The 17,982-nt window shown below is 42.7% G+C and overlaps 1 long non-coding RNA gene across 1 annotated transcript in view; it reads left to right on the top strand.

The window, feature by feature from the left end:
• LOC139766348 (uncharacterized) overlaps window positions 1–5,542 on the top strand; it is a 109,877-nt gene extending 104,335 nt beyond the window's left edge. Inside the window, exon 3 of the long non-coding RNA XR_011716859.1 lies at window positions 5,368–5,542. This is a non-coding gene — a long non-coding RNA (uncharacterized lncRNA). The remainder of the gene's footprint in view (window positions 1–5,367) is intronic.
• Window positions 5,543–17,982: the final 12,440 nt, after the last annotated feature.

Genomic DNA, 17,982 nt, shown 5'->3' with positions numbered 1-17,982 from the left:
GTCTTGTAATAACGCCGAAATGACCCCACGACATCTACTCAACATCAAGCCCTAAGCAAAAACATAAACCCCACAAAACGCAAAAATGCAAACATTCTATACGGAAATACGCAATGATATATCACCAATACGCCACTACTGTGAAACACTCGCATAAGCAACACTGTAGGAACACATTGGCAACTAACTACCACTCAAACCAACACATATCGAACCCCTTGAATACCCCAACACAAATAGTGGTAATTAATGATTAGAACATTAAAGTACGTTACGTTATGATACATGAACGCAACACAGTGGATGATACACCATCACAATACTCGCCACGATACATTCTTGGACACATACCAAGACACATAGACGAGGACACGTGCCAGAGTATATGCTATGACTAAGAAAAGACAGACATAAAGGGGTTCATAACACACAAACTAAGACACAAGACATTATCAATACTGCATCCCAGGAGACACACTAGAATCCAGTAACCAGAATCGTAATTCCAATTTCCAGAATCCGGCATCAAGCACTGGATACTCCAAATTTCAGTCCCCATAATCCGGCATATCCAACTTCCATAATGTACTTGTCCCAAAGTTCTCTTGAGCATAGAACCTACGGGAAAGGAAGAAGGCGAAATTAGGAGAGATGATAAAGAAGAGATGTGGTAGGTAGGGTAGCGAGATGAAGGGCGCAGGAATGAACTGAAAGAAGGTAAATGAATATCAGATGTTAAATAAGCTGCTTAGGGAACGTATTCTGCCTCGCGTGAGTGAAGCGTAAAGAGACGGGAACATTTGTAGAAAATAAAAATAGGGGTCATTATTTTTACCTGGAGATGATGAAGCAGAGGTGAGAAACTGCAGACGAAATGTGTCGAAGGAAACGGAAAATCTTGGACACCTGGGGAAAAAAGAGAATGGGATTGCCAGTCTGGTCGTCGTCCACAGACTAGCCCCTGCTAATACCTCTCCTCTCCTCTCTCCCTTGCACCCGAGACCAACGAATCCTTTCGTTCATTTCATAAGCTCTCATCATCTCCCCCGACTCCCTCCTCTGCCTTGTGTACAGTACCTGCAAGCTTTAATAATCTCCCCCGACTCCCTCCTCTGCATTTCCTGTAGTACCTACAGCTCTTTTATTTCCCCACACTCCCTCCTCTTCCTTTGCTGTAGCATCTACACCTCTCCTCGTTTCCCCACTCTCTCCTCTCCCTTGCCTGCAGTACCTGGCAAGATTATCATCCCTATTGACTAGGTTTTCCTCTTTTCAAAACGGATCATACGTCTGAGATTCATCATATACATATATATATATATATATATATATATATATATATATATATATATATATATTATCGATCAAGGCTTTATTATCGATTATCCATCCTTTTTTTCCTTTAGCCGTCTACCATTCCTTAATTCTATGTCCATTACGTCCCACCTAATTCATTTTCATAAGGCCAAGACGTTATTTAAGTTTAATTAAATGAAAATGGATCATATTTATTTGGCGGGACGAAGCCTCAATACGGAAACGCTTCAGGCGCAGACTTGCCTCCCTCCCCGTCGACGCCGAGGTGCCTCTTGGGTGACATGCCTCTTTTACGGCAAGGCTCTCGTGCGGGGAGGCTGTAATGACTCGAAGTGGGGGTTAATTTACGAAGAGACGGGTCTTCAGCGTTGGAGGACCCGCCAGAGGTGCTAGAAGGGATCTCCGGGGCTTTTAGCCAAACCTACTTCAACCAACACACACCCACCGCTCCCCTCCTCCTCCTCCTCCCCGCCGCCGCCAACGACGGCCTTTCAAACCGTAGTCGGAGCGAATCATTCTGGCGACCAGAATGATTCCACCAAAACCAACACCAACGAGGCCACCTCAGACACCACCGCCCCGGCGCGCTCGAGAGAGAGAGAGAGACGTCCATCCTCATCTCCCTCCCTCCCTCCCTCTCGTATCTCTCTCTCAACCCACAAGGTGGAAGGGGTTGGAAAATATATATCTATATCTATAAGATGTCGAGTGCTGGGCACGACACGAACTCTCCCCGGAGCAAAAATTGACAATAGTACACGCAAAGGTGTCCGCCCCAAAGATACATAGAGAGAGAGGAACATTTTGGCTTTGGGTGTGCGTGTAAGCCCAGGGTGAAGATGTCTTAAACATTTTGACACCAAGGATATGTCAAGGGAAAATGTGTGCGGGGTAGCCGAGTTGTGTTAGTTTTGTCTTGGGCGCCACTTCATACACCGTCTGTGAGTGACAGCCGCATCGCTGCCATTGTTCCCGTTTTCCATGTCGAAGAAAATGGAATTAGCTGCAGAACGCGAGGCGTAGATAGAGATGGTTATTATGAACGCTGGCCGACAATGGAAGGGGAGGTGCAACACGTACCTTGCTTGTAGTTATATACAATTTGTCCAACGAGATTTACAAGGGTTTTGATTTATATGGGTTGTGGAATAAAAAAAACTACTAATGATACAAGGTCGTTAAATGATTTTTAATCATTTATGGTGTATGATAGGTAGCATAAATGTCCCATTGACATACAAAACATTATTCAAAAGCTCATAAAGTTTATAAATGCAGCTGATAACACATAAAGTGGTCTAAATTCTAACTGAAATTTAGTAATGGGGGTTTAATTGTTGATCCTCTCTCTAGGGGTCATGGCTTAAAACGTAAATACGGTATATGCTGAGAGCGGAGAGCTTCTGGGTAATTCATAGGAAGCAACGCTTGTCCATCTCCCCTTGTTATCTTCTGTATACCCCATCACAACTTATTTTTTTTTTCTCCTTTTTTTTCCCTTCCTCATTCAATTATTCATGAAAGGCTTTTATTTTTGGTGTATGATGTATAACCCAATTCATATTATACCTTATTTATCTGTATCATATTTCTTCTTTTCTCCAACTCTTCGAATTGTTTGTCTTTGTGTCTGTCTGTCTGTCTGTGTGTGTACATATATGTGTATTTCGTCCCTAGGAATAGGGGAGAAACACAATGCCAACAGGACCCGCCTTATTCCTCCCCTGCTTGATGTAGGAGGCGACCAATAGGGGCAGGATTGGAAGGCAGGGAAACATCCTGTATTATAACTCCACAGTAAAGAATGGGCGAAGGAGCCAAGCGAGGATTATTCCGATTTTCCCCTTGAAGGTTTACTGTAGTTATCTGCTGCTGACGCTACTTCGTTCATACGGGAAAGTACACACACACACACAAAATTATATATATATATATATATATATATATATATATATGTATATATATATAATACACACAAAATTCATATTCAATCCTCCTTTTCCTCTCTTCTTCCCCGTGTGTCTAATACGACTATCGACAATTGCTGCACCATAATTCTTTGACCTTTACAGAATCATGATTTTTTTCCCCCCCCTTTCTCTCCTTTTTCCGCCGCGCCATCACTCGGACACTCGAAAATGTTTATCAAAATGACTATCATCGCTTCGTTACCCCCCCCCCCCCAGCGTGTAACAAGGAATATCATTTATCAGCATGTGTTACGAGGTCAGGAGTGTTCGTAATAAGTGTGCTACTTGCCTGTTTCTGAGATGCATTTCGATTGGTTACTATCGAAAGGGATGGGATGATATGGCAAAAGATGATGCGATATCGCGAGTCCAGGATAGCCGTGTTTAGAAACAGGATATAACTGATATCGTGGTGCTATGATACATTTGCTCACACACGACTCGTGAATGTTAAAATGTGATCAGTTAAGGGGCTGATTCTATAGCTGGTTAAGAAGAGAGAGCGAGTGAACGAGTCCATATGACCAACATTCATAGATTACATTTGTATTACTTTATTAAGAAGATACGTTCTCCCGGACGCTTCGTTTCCCTTCAGTCCTGAATTACATTCAAAGTGATGTCATCCCGCTAAAGAAAAGGTAATCACTTCTCGCAAACCTCTCTATCAAATGATTAGAATTAGGTTTTAACTATTCGTCAGCATTCTAATCGCCTTGTTAACTCCGGATGTACTCTGACATCACAAAGATCTGATGACAAGTTTACAAGTCCACACTTTAAGAGAAGTTGGTCTAGAGATACAGCCTTGCAATCAACTGCAACAAAGACAGTCCTGAACTGTCTTCTTACTAATGTGTTTTATCATTCACTTTATAATCTATCCATTTCCATCGCAATCTCCATTCCAGTAAACCTCATAGACTACGTTCATAGTTTTTTGTCTAATCATATATTTTATCCCATTTTTATGCCAGTGTGTTTTGCTGGTTAATCTACATAAAGTTACCCCTTTCCATATCATCTATACTTCTAATCTCTGTACTGAAATTCATATTTTTTCCACTCCTACAAAGATAATTTCGTTTTTTCTCATCTATCTTTTTCTCCTTTCCTCTGAGACTGTCTTGCATGAGCGTCAGTGTAAGATTAATCGTTCCCTATTTTATATATATATCATATTTAATGGACAACATTCTATTATCATCTGTAGCAATATTATTCAGTGTCGTGTGTCGTCCCTCCCTCCCCTCTCTACCGTCGTGTGTCGTCCCTCTCTACCACCGATTATCTTTGGCTTCTCTCCATCTCTCTCTCTCTCCCCTCTCCCAAGCTCCCCTCACCCCTTGTCGTACTTCACCTACACGCTCATCCTTTCCCAGGTCCTCCCCCAACCCTCGCTCTCTCTCTCTCATCCCATTCTCTCTTTCTCTCTCTCCTCTCTCGTCCTACTTTAGCTCTGCATTCATCGCGTATCTTCTCTTTTCTTCTCTCCTTTCTACTCTCTTCACAGCGATCCTTACCGAAAGTAGAAGGCTAGAAAGGTAATCCTCTGTGGTTACCAACCTTACAAACTGGGGGGAAAAAAGAGAAAGGAAAGGATTGCATGCCACTTGCGCTGCAACAGGTGGCGCTTAAATCTATCACGACTGCAATAGTTTACCGAGATGCCATTTTCATCATAATGGCTAAAAGAAAAAAAAAGAACCTTATTGTCTCTTCTGATTCTCGACCATTTATTGTACTTTCTAGATCGTAAAGACCAGAAATTATCACATTGTCTTATTACTTTTTTACTTTTTTGTTTTATTTGTCGTATCAGGTAGTACTTTCCATACATGAATATCAACATTTTTGGATGCTTACCCTGTTGTGGTTGGCTTCGACGTAGCGATCATGATTTATGTCCTGTATGAGAAGATACTGATCCTTGTTAAATATACTGGTATAGTTAAATAATGGCACAATTGTCTTAGAATAGTGTTGGGAGAAGAGGATAGTTCATGTTTTATTCTGATGTTTTGTATGATTTCTTGTTGTATGGACAAGCAATGATGATTCGTTTCTCTCTACTTTACAGATATTACTTTGGCTTCCGATGTCGCAACTTGCCCACTCTTGTACCACCACCATTTCCTCATTTCCTAATCCAAGACGCGCATCAACCGACAAGCTACTAACAGTGTGTGAGGAGCAACATCAGTAGCTGAAGGACTGGCCAGTTTGATATCTACTTCCTTCCTTCCACAGCAACGGTAAGCTGCATGACTCTTAACCCACCTGCATGACTCGCTACTTACCTACATATTTTTTTCTCATGCAAAAAAATCTCTCTTAAAATGTAAGTCTCTCATGACTGGAAGAAAGCGGAACCACTGACTTTTCTCACTGTGACTTTGATATTGACACCAGTAGTAATGATCAGTGTCTTTTCGTAATGTATGTAATGTCATACCTGTTATGAATTGTAATATCCTCTGTAATATGAACCCACTGGGGTCTGGCTTAAGGCCCTTTGTGACCCCCCCTTGTAATCCTTTTGCGCCTACCGCCTACAGGGTGAGCACTGGAGTAACCCATCAATTTGTCATATAAAACAAAAACATTGAAACAATCACTAGATAAAAGGCAACTAAAGCAGGGTAACCCTCAGAAGCGTTCATAATGTTTATCTATGAAAAGTGTCGTTGTTGTACAAGTAACACGGATAACAATAGGCAAAAGTGTGTGTGTGTGTGTGTGTGTATATATATATATATATATGTGTGTGTGTGTGTAATATGCACAATCCAGTGGTGATTGTGAATGTCTCCCTTCACGGTGAAAAGTTTATATACATATATAAACTTGTGGTTGCGAAAGAAGGGAAGGAGCAAAAATCACACGCAGAAGGACCACTAGAACTCCTCTGCATTTATGGATACATTGAGAAGTTATGAGAGACATGAGGGAATATTTCTCTCCCTTCCTGACTGCTGTGTATCTCATTTCTCAACGTGAGGTCTGCCCCCTCATAAAAGCAGACTTGCTCCGGTTTACCTTTTAAAGAGAGAGAGAGAGAGAGAGAGAGAGAGAGAGAGAGAGAGAGTGAGAGTTTTTGGCGATGAGAGTTCAATCCAGAAAGCATAAAAGCAATGATTGGTATCTTTTAAAGGGAGACATTAAATTAGCCTATGAGCAATGTGTGTGTGTCGATTAAAACCAGCCCTTGAGATGGCCTGTATATAGATAGGGAACCACTGCGATATAGGAGTATAAATAGAAGTTGCTGCATAGACGAAATGACCTAGCGGGCGAAAGAGAAGGTATTTACACACCAAAGATAACAAATCTTGTCTTCATCGAGTAGATAAGATGACGATATCAAGGAAGGCAATATATATATATGGTAGTCATGTGAATTATGACTCCAGTTGCTTACATCCGACCCTGATAGTCTGTCAGGTCATTTCGAGGCCTAGTCAGCATAAGTAAATCCATTATATATATACTATTTACCTACCTCCTCTTCAGGAGCCCCTTCTATGGAGCTCCCAAAGTGCTCAGGAAGTCAGCCACTTGTACCAGGCAGTCCCATGGATTAAGGGTGGTGGTGGTGGTGTGTGTGTGTCTGTATGAAATGATTGCAGAACAATTGAGGAATATTTGTTCAGTTATTTAGTATGAAAATTGTATCATGGACATGAGATGGGGTTATATTTATTTACTTTACAATACATATTATTTTGATTTTGATTTCTAATGTCTTTGGACAATTGAATTGCTTTAGAAGATTCTGAATAGTTGACATCCCATTGCCTTCGACAACAATTCAAAATTAAACAATTGTGGTGTCTGATTCCCTGCATTACCCTCCCATATCAGAATTCACGAGCGTTTAGTATTAGCATCACCTCAGCATAGATCAATAAGGTATCATGATATCGCAGATAACCCCTGATACATATATACGCCATCTGTTATCACAGATAACACTTGAGATATCGACCCCACATTGATATGCCGGATGTCGGTTGATAAGTGTATAATATCATTCATACTCAGTTACACATAACTGAAAACGTTTATGGTATTATGATGTATGCAAATGGAACGAGTCTCTCAATCAATGTGACTTTGCCAGATTTGAAAACTGATGATTTAGAGAAAATTTTGAAGAGCTTCCCTCTTGCTTTAAGTGTAACAAATACAATAGGTTTTTTTATCGTTAAGAAATTGTATAATCAAATCTTCATACAATTACGTCAGAAAATATTGACCATTCCGTATCCCACTGTTTAGGATTTAAGCTTGAGCCAAGTGCTCCTTGTGGTCCACATGCAACATCTTTGCCAGTATTTCTGATCTTTCTCAAGCAACACCTCTGGGGGTATTCCATTGTTCCTGTGGTCAACACGCAACATCTCTGCCATTAACTTGTGTTCCAAAAGCTTCCCATGCAACACTTCTGCCATCACTACATTGGTCAAACATGCAACACACCTGCCAGTGTTCCAGTGTTCTTGATCCTTCTCGCACAACAACACCGCAAGATATCGCGGTGTTTCTTCCTCAGGCAAACACTATGTCTTGCAAAGCAACACATAGAAAGAATGGAGAATCGAAAAGAACATCGAGCACACAGCTCCAGGCGTGTGCATGGTCGGCAAAGGAGTTTTACCGAGGCGAGAAGAAGCGATCACGGTTGTGGCATTCCCAAAGAGGTGCGCGTACACCCTCTTCTCTTTTGATCTCCCTACCAGTCCTTCCTCGACCATCTTTGCCGACACCTCTTGACACCTCACTTCCCCCCCTCTCCCTAACACCATGTCCAACCCCGACCACATTACCCAGGGCAATAACGGGATATCGGACGCAAAGAACGCAAGTTAAAATCGACACTAATGACAAAAGTCCCGAAGTGTTGTTTTCGACGTGTAGGTGACTCGCTTCTGTCTGTTTTCTCCTTCTCATTATCACCTTCTTTATCATGATCTATACTTTCCTCACCCTCCTCCTCCTCCTCTTCTTAAGAACACTATTTATAACCTGCTCTTCCTATTCCTTTCCTCGTCTCATTTTCTCGTTGCTTTTCTCTTATGTTTCACTCATTTCCTCCTGTTTATGTACGTTTCTTTACCGGTGCTTATTTCCAATGCAAGAATAATAATGATTAGTATGATTATGGCAATTTTCTAATTACGGTAATAATACAGGTGTAATTATCGCATCACCTAAGGTTACTGTAAAAAGTGTAATTACAGTTGAAATAGAAAGTTTGCATTTGATCAAAACTCGTCAATAACAGTAAATATGATAATAATGATAATAATGGTAATGACGATGAAACTTTCAATGGAAGTAGTAATGAATAGCGAAAACATCTTCATCGTCTCATGTGTGTCCACTCTGAGACGACATCACCACCACCTAGTGGTTGGGTGGGTAAGCCAACTCCCTCATCAATCCAGCTCCTGGCGCCGCCAGGGCCTGGAGCTGCCGCCGAAGCTAATATCCCTCTTGGTCTTCGAGCCTGAGGAACTTGCAAGCAAGGTGAAGGGCATGAAGGATCAAGTGGAGAGAAAGGGAGTTTGCGCGTGTGAATAGAATAGAATTGAAGAGAGTATTCGTTTAGATTTTTAACAAGAAGTATGGAACACTGTGTGTGTGTGTGTGTGTGTGTGTGTGTGTTATAGTGTGCTTAATGGGCGATGTGATGGTATATTGCCTCTGGAAACTTAAACGCTGAGGAATTGCCAACAGGAACAGATTCGTGGATCCTGAAGAGGCGGTTTGTATGTTGGACGAGTTCACAAGCAGAGGTAGGCTGTGCTTAAGACAAGAGAAGTGATGACTTAATGCGCAAACTTTAATGCGTAACTTCAATGCGTAACTTTGATGTGTAACTTTAATGCGTAACTTTGATGCGTAATATTCATGCGTAAGTTTAGACTTTACGTTTAACTTACTACAGGACATTTACGCCAGAAGGATCGAGTGGGGAGACGCCAGATTGTATAACAAGTCTTCACATCTTCAATCACTGAAATATTTGAGAGAAGGTTCATTACATTTCATCAATCTAAACTGGATGACACTTCAACCGATAATAACTGTCATTACTAGTATTAATGACATAATAGCATCTAGAATCACTTGAGAAAAGGAGTCGGTGAAAAAGATGATGCACTCGAATGTGAGGGAAATTTAAGGAGGGACGAGATTAGGAAGGAAGAGGAGGGAGGAGGAGGAGGAGGAGATGGTAGGAGGCGGGAGCCGGTTAGAAAAGGGGAAGACGAGGCGATGAACCGTTTGACAGGAGGTAAAGATGGGGACAGGGAGTGTGTTACCTGACACAGCCCATCTTCGCCCCCATCGCCAGAGGCGTTACGCTGACGAAGGCGCTTTGCCACTCGGATCCCCCACCCCTTTCGAGGAGCCGAGAGGTTGGAGCAGAGGATAAAGAGAAGTACGTAAAGGGATACAAAAAAAAAAGGAGCATTGATGGTAAATAGGGCACGAATAGCTGTAGGAGGAAGGACTGCGAGAAGAGGAGGAGGAGGAGGATGAGGGAGACGAGGAGGGAGAAGAGGAAGAGGAGGAGGAGGGACAAGAAGATGAGGAGGAGGAAGAGAGAGAAGTGGTCACTTATTTACGTTTGAGAACGAGGTTGAATAGGGAAAAGGAATGGAAACGGAAATCCATGAATGCGCAGGAGGCAACAGAGAGTTTATATAAGTGAAGCGAAGGACTGAATCATAAAAGTAAAACCCTCAAGTCTCCCTTGACGAGAACACCAAATCAAAATATATTTACGGATCCAGATATTATACTTAAGAATACATCCGTGTATAACGAGGAAAAATGTATCGTAAAGTTTAAATTGTATTATAAGTATTTTCTCATCTTTTTTTTTTTTCTTAATGGTTTAGAATTATGCAAAAAATACTTCAGCAATGACATTAGGAAGTCGATTTACTCTACTTAATGGTTTAGGGAGCCGAGGTAATCATTACATATACATCAAAGTCTGAGATGATATCTCGATAAACAGATGTCTAGTCTATCTTCATCACCATTTTTATCGTCTCTCTCTGTTTGTCCACTTATCTATCAGTCACTCGGCCTGTTCAATTAATTCCATTTATAGAGAGAGAATTTTCTCTTTATCTTTCCTATCTATCCCAGTTTTTATCTGGATATTATTTTTTTGTCCTTGTCTAATGTTAGGTTGAACCAACGTCCGTGTTTACAGGTCCTGCTTTTGTGTCTGCTTGTAGACCTCCTGTACGTGTCTGCAATACGTCCTTGTTAGACGCCCAGCAGACCTACGTACGTGACTGAAATACGTCCTTGTTCGACAACCCTGGAGAATTACGTACGTGTTTAGAATACGTCCTTGTTTAACGTCTCCGGAGACCTATGAAGTATACAGGATGAAAATACGTCCTTGTTTGACGTCCTAGAAAGACGCCCCCGGAGAAATACGCACGTAAGAACACGTCCTCGATGATCACACTCCGCCCCCGTAGAAAGACGCACTTAAACCTGCTGAATAATAGGTCTTCGTTGAACGCCTCGTAGAGATACGCATTGTACCCGATGTTGCTGCAGTCTTTAAACAATTGTAGTAAGAATATTAGTTACTCAATTGACGACCCCCCTAAGACCAGATCATGGTATCACACACACACACACACACACACACACACACACACACGTGGTATTCGGTGTTTTGTGTCTTGTAGTATTCGATCCTCCGTACCTATCCCTTGGTAGGCAACCTCCTGGAAGGATGTTCTCAAGGAGGGTTGAGGCGTTTTTGTGAGTGTGACTGAGTGTGTGTGTGTGTGGAGTATGCAAATGAAGCGGAAACTGGTGGGAGAAAGTGATGAAATATTCATATCATAATTGGTCTCCATATTTACGCGTGTTCGTATTTCGCATCGGTAACAAAAGATCAGAGTGGACACCTGGTCTTCAGTACAGAGAGGAAAAAGGATTCCGAATTTCCATTTTTTTTTTTCTGGTCATCGAATCGATCGTGATGAGGAACTCTTGACAGATGTGCGACAGGACACTTGGCTCGTCTACTTTCGCACTGGCGAGGTGCGAAAGTCGCATTGCTCTAGTTTACAGGCAACTGCAGGTAACCCAGTAATGAAAAAAAGTGAATAAATAAATGAATTAGTGATGGGTCGTTGCTCTACACTGTGTGCGCGTTTGTGTGTGTGTGTGTGTCTATTTATACCTATTTCAACGAGTCGAAGGGGGAGACTGGTACACTCACGGTGGCCCTATTTCTTGAACTTTTAAGCCATGACGAGATCTTGCCATTAGGTAGGAGGTCGGCGCGTAGCCCTCGCCGCAGGGAAGACGCAAGAGAGCTAAGAGTGAGGAGTTGAACGCGTCGACCACTGTGGGTTACGGGGGCGAGGTTGGGGGAGACCTGAGCGAGTGTGGTGTGTGTGTGTGTCGACAGGACGGCAGGAACCCACGTGTACACGCGCTGAGAGAGAGAGAGAGAGAGAGAGAGAGAGAGAGAGAGAGAGAGAGAGAGAGAGAGAGAGAGATTTATTTTGTAAGGACATGCGTCATAAGGATTACATGTCTGTGCTTTTCATACAGACAGGAAGTTGAGGATGAAGTTCATTCACAAACCCTGGATCCTGTTCAACACAAAACCACACACACACACACACACACACACACACACACACACACACATATATATATATATATATATATATATATGACACCTATAAGATATGAGACGACAACTTCTGGAATAAAACCAGCTAAGGAAGGAGAGAGAGAGAGAGAGAGAGAGAGAGAGAGAGAGAGAGAGAGAGAGAGAGAGAGAGAGAGACCCCTCAATGCACATACATATATACACAAAAGAGATGTGGGGATGTCTTTTCCCCCCACCTCCTCCTCCTCCACCCTGACGGGGCCATGAGGTCGGATGTCACCCCCAGGCCATCACAGTCTGGCCCTGATGGACGTGGGAGGGAAGAGGGACGCTTGGAAGGGGTTCCTGCAGGGCGCACGGTAAAGAGGAATGATAAAAGGAATGATAGCAAATTCGAGAGAGAGAGAGAGAGAGAGAGAGAGAGAGAGAGAGAGAGAGAGAGAGAGAGAGAGGTAGAAAAAATATACTATACCGGAGAGGCGATGCGAAATGCGAGTGACGATCTAAGATTCTTCTAAATGAATATTTCTTTTTTTTCCTTTTTTGAACTTGAACACAACGTTCTCTTTCATCAAATGGAATTTTGCCCCTCACACAGTCGACCAATTATCATGAACGGAGGCACGGCGTAAGCCGTCGCAATCGACCAATTATCATAAAACGAGCCGTAAGCAGCTGTGTGGACCCTCGTTAATTACCATCCATCTCTCCACCAAGGAACAATCCATGCCAAGTATAAACAGGCGATCTTAAACCATCCACGTCAACTACTTTCAACTCTAATTCCTCCCTCCTCCTTCCCCCTCCTTCAACCCCTAGCTTCCCTCCCTACCTACCCCCACCACCCCGCGTACATACACTGGGGTAAACGAGGCCAATAAACACGAATTGGGGGGAGGGGGGGGGGTGAGAGGGGCGTACAAGAGGGGGTTGGGGTTGAGGGAGGGAGGGAGAGGAGGAGAAGGGAGGAAGGGGGTAAGAGATGGATAAAGGGCCAGTGCAGAGGAAGAGCCACCACCCGACCCCCCGCCTTTGTTGAGTCTTCGACCTGTCGTCTCCCGCCGCTGACAGGGACGTCCTCAGCCGGGCGGATGCCTCCGTGCCTGCCATCCAGCCAGCTAGCCCCTCACACACCCTCTCTCTCTCTCTCTCTCGCCACCCACCCTGGCCTTCATGAGGGCATCACGGGCGGCTTTTATCGATATCGTCCCACCTACCCCCTACAAGAGTGTGTTTTTCTTTCCGTGGGTGCGTACTGGCAAGCTTTCTTAGGGTGCGTTTTCTGTCACCTTCCCCGTAAGATCGTAAAGTACATTTTCTAAGACGTATGAGAAAGTATTCACGCGAACACCTCGATTAAACTGGACCTCAAATAAGTCTATGGTTCACTCCACCGAAAAAAAATAAAGGGCTACTACATTAACGAAATGCCAACCACACATCAAAGGATGATTTGAGTGATGGGTTATCCTCTCTCTTATCTCCCTCGGGCTCCGCTGTATGCGGAGCCTTTCGGGCGTCTGGTCCCCACTGATGTTACACTGATGAGAAGATCCTGGATGTGATTACGGCACGCCTCACGCCCACTAGAGCAAAGAGAGGCGCCCCAACGTGACCGAACTCAATCAGTTCTCGGTGGGATTCCGAAGAGACGTTTCGGTGGGTGAGGTTCGCCTCCTACGTGCCAGGGTCAAAGACACACTGGACGCTCTACATTGTTGGTGAAGCGAATGGCGTTTTGTGCTGTCAGTCTTGAACACATCCTGTCATTCAAGACTTAAGAGAGGAGAGGTGAGGTGGCTGGATGGCTGGCTAGGACTCGCTCATACAGGCGTTGCAAGCTGGAAAGAATCGTGCAGAAGGACAGTAGTAGTAATTCCAGCGGACACGAAGATAAACAGATCATAAGGATTGGAAAACGGATCCAATTGCGACTTTTTTTTTTTTTTTTTTAACTTTCGGCCGTGATGGCATGAGGTGGTCAGACGTTCAGAACTCGTTGGGCGAAAGACGCTGGAAGCAAATGAATAGAAAAGGTGATATTATATGATAAATGACTTGTGATATGCTGGATTCCCGATATTCAGTCGAACCAATCAGTATTTGACGATATATCTCGAGTGGTTCTTGACATTGTGGACCTTCATAAGAATAAATATGAGTGCCTCCATATATATCTATCCACAACACAGTAAATATCTTATTTTCATTCCTTAATAAGGAGACTTTAGGAATTCGTACCGTAATACCTAAAGAAACCGGGAAAAAAGAGGAGGATGTTAACAGAGGTGCTTGTAGCATTGGTATCATCATGTGTTGCGGTTGCTTGAAGCGGTGGAATCCTATGCCAGAGGTGAGACAAGGCTTTGCTCGCCAGTCCTGAGATATACGTTGAAGGCATCTTGATTCGACCTCTTCCTCCTCCTCCTGCCGTCATCCATAAACGGGAGAATCGACGGGCAATGATATCAAAGCTTTACTTGAAGTTATAGAAGGTAGGATTATAACTGACGAGTCGCGGAGGAGATTGAAGGATTCACACGTTACGTAGCGTCACCCCTCTCGCATGTTACGTACCGTCACAACCCCCCCTCCCCATCACCTCCTCTCGCCCCTAGGCGGTCAAAGGGAGGAAGACGGGCAGACATGGATTTCAATTCCACGCTCTTACACCACGGAGGGGCGCGCGAAAGGAAGTGAGATTCAATCCTTTTATGCTAACTTCAAAACCTTGTCGTCCATAACATGACAGGTCCCGTCTGAAACCTTAACCCTTGCCAAGCCCGCAAGGGGCATATGTGTGTGTGTGTAGTAGTAGTGGTGGTGTTGGGGTGTCTGGGGGCTGGGATCGGGGTCTGGTGGTGGTATGGGGAGAGGGAAAGACGTTTTTAAAGGCTTTTGAAAAGTCTCCCTGGGAATTATGAAAGGTTATACCTCGTCGCCATAAGCGCTTGCTTGTTGAGGGGTAATTTCTTGGGGAGGAGGACAAGGGGGAGGAGGGAAAGTCGTGAGAAAACAGAGGAAAGCAAAATTGCCTCATTAAAGTTGGCTTCATTTGATACCTTGGGGAGACGGGGAGATATACCTGGGGGAGATGGAGAGTTACCTGGGGAAGAATGGGAGTTTAATTCTCATGTTTTGGTTTCCTTCTCGAGTGATCCTGTTTTTTTAATTGCCAAGCGAAGATGGGGAGTGACGGGAACTTTTATATTACAAATGATTAAACGGGGACCTTACATCACAAATGAGGCGACCGGGACTATAGACATCGCTAGTGATTCGTGAAGATATGGGCTATAATGAGATTTCGTAATGAGCTGTATTGTTAACTGTGGTGAGTGCCATAGGACACGTGTGGGGAGTTGTGGTTCATATGTGGCCTGATCCTGGTGTGTGCGTCGGGTGTAGATGAAGTGAGGTTCAGGTGTAGCTAAGGTGTGTCTCTAGATATGTATCATGTGTGGATTACCTGTACGCCAAGGGTTGACCACGAATGGATCAAATATCAGTCAGATTTGAGGGTCGCGTATGCGTTCTGGTTTGTGTAACTTGAGGTGTCTAGATATGCATCATGTGGAAGGCAATTTTGGGCCAATATATTTTTTTTTCTCCATTCGTTGGCCAGACAAGGGCAGCGTCGACCCTGTGCGTGTATATCAGGTGTGATGGCTTTGGTGTAGGCCAGGTATGGTATAGCAAGTGTAGCCTTGATCAATGGGAGAGCATGATACAAGCAGTGTTAGCTGTGAGGATCCTTTCTTTATATTACTATTACAACTATTACTTCTACTACTTAGGATAAGTCACAACTGTTTACTACTAATACTACTGATGATGATAGTTGATTCTACTACTATGATTACTACTACTACCAACACAACCACAACAATTGTACTACTACTACTAATAATAATATTTTCATGTGAGAATATCCTCCACGTTCGCTTCTCTGGGTCATGTCAAGTCTCGTGTTATTGACCCATTCCACCAGTCTCGTAAGACGAAGGTTAATCCCTTAATGTGAGACAGTGTCTTTGATGCCTCACACAAGGTGTTAGGTTGTAGCAGCACTGTTGTCACCCCTATCAGCAGTGTTATCACTGTCACCAGTGTTGTCACACCTATCAGCAAAAATCGTTATTATCTTCATTATCCTCAATCTCTGGTCTTTATGACTTATCTTTGTTATTGTCATTGACTCGTATCATGGTCATCACTTCAGCTTATATATATATATATATATATATATATATATATATATATATATATATATATATATATATATATTTGATATATTACTATCATTATATCATTATCACAACCCACATCCTTCCTGCGGCAGTGATGTGAAAACATTGCAGACTTTCTTCCTAAGTTGTTAAATCCATTTTGAGGACCCACAAAAGCATTCTTTGCTCTCGACGAAGCTCCCATCACATAGGGTTGTGTTTGGCGAGGTTCTCCTGGGGTTGTCCCAAACCCCCAGCATGGAGGGGGGTCTTCATTATACCTCAATATTACCCTCGAGAGCAGGGGGCATAGACGAGAGGGGACAGAGTCGTCGTCCTGTGCAAGGACAGGCACTATGGCCATTGGATCCCCCAAAATTTGTGTGCTAAAGAGTGGGGTACATTTTCCCTTTTTTTCCCCCCTTCGTTTTATCATTTATGGAATAAACATTTTTCTTGAGGGATAGAGGCATGTTTTTGTTTCGTACATGAAAAGCTTTTTCCATGTAGGGTTATATATTTCGTCCTGATGACCTAAAGAATATGTGAAATGGGAGTGTGGTGGTAGACTGATGTAAACTTGTTTCACTGATGATAGATACGTGTCATATAGTAATCCTGGTAAGGTATCGAGTATACCTTTTGATGTTAGAAGAGACCTGAAATCCATTTAGATTAGAATATTAGAAATTGAAGTAGAATATTAGAAACTGAAGGAGTTAAGGATTGAGGATGAAATCTTCTATTTTCAAATAGATTTTTGAAGGCATCTATGACGTATTCTATAGCATGACGTTTTTGGGATAGATATGAGAGCTTTTTTCAATGGTGTTCTACGACTGTAAGGGGATGTAAACCTCTAAAACCTCTATCAAGATGTAGAACACATTACATGAAGGTGAGAAGCTGCTCAAAGCGTGTATGACATTCATTGCTCTTAACAATCAATAGATGAATTATTCCTGCGTGTGTATACGCTTTTGTTTAGTTCGTAATATACAATAACGATTTAGGCGTTTAATGTACAATGTATAAGATGGGTGAATGGCCCTGTACAACAGATGGGTAACGAGTTTTTTCTTCTACATTTTATAAACGTGTAAAGATTTTTGTCAAATAATGGAATGCTAAAGTTTGATGGAAAAAAGTGTCAATGCACACGCACGCACACCTCTTGCTTATGTCATTCGATTCAGTATCTTACAACCTCAGGCAGACATGCCAAGTCCGGTAACACCTAACTGATATATATATATATATATATATATATATATATATATATATATATATATATATATAATATGGGAGTGGGGGGCTGGAAACCCTCCCCTCTCGTTTTTTTTTTTTTTAATTTTCCCAAAGAAGGAACAGAGAAGGGGGCTAGGTGAGGATATTCCCCCAAAGGCCCAGTCCTCTGTTCTTAACGCTACCTCGCTAACGCGGGAAATGGCAAATAGTTTGAAAAAAAACATATATATAATATAACGCAAATGGCACTTATCCCGCTGACAATGATGAAACATCTGAACAAAAATGTCTTTGTCATGGTGACGTACAAACAAGGGAGGCAATAGTCTTAAATTAAGTCCTCCTGACTGAAACAGTTTAAGATAACATCATTGCCACTCACGTCGCCATCATGGCAAAAATAAAGATGAACAATCGCATAAAGACGCGAGATTTATTGTTAAGTAACTTCCAGCATGAACGCCCTCTTAAAAATATTAGATATCTAGACTCTCTTTGGAGGTGTATTGAACGCTTGTGTGAGGTAACATAAGCATACCTTTTTTTT

Source organism: Panulirus ornatus, chromosome 57 (genome assembly GCF_036320965.1).
Source record: "Panulirus ornatus isolate Po-2019 chromosome 57, ASM3632096v1, whole genome shotgun sequence".
NCBI lineage: Eukaryota > Metazoa > Arthropoda > Malacostraca > Decapoda > Palinuridae > Panulirus > Panulirus ornatus.
The sequence above is the reverse complement of the archived record's forward strand: the minus strand, read 5'-3'. Positions and strand labels throughout refer to the sequence as shown.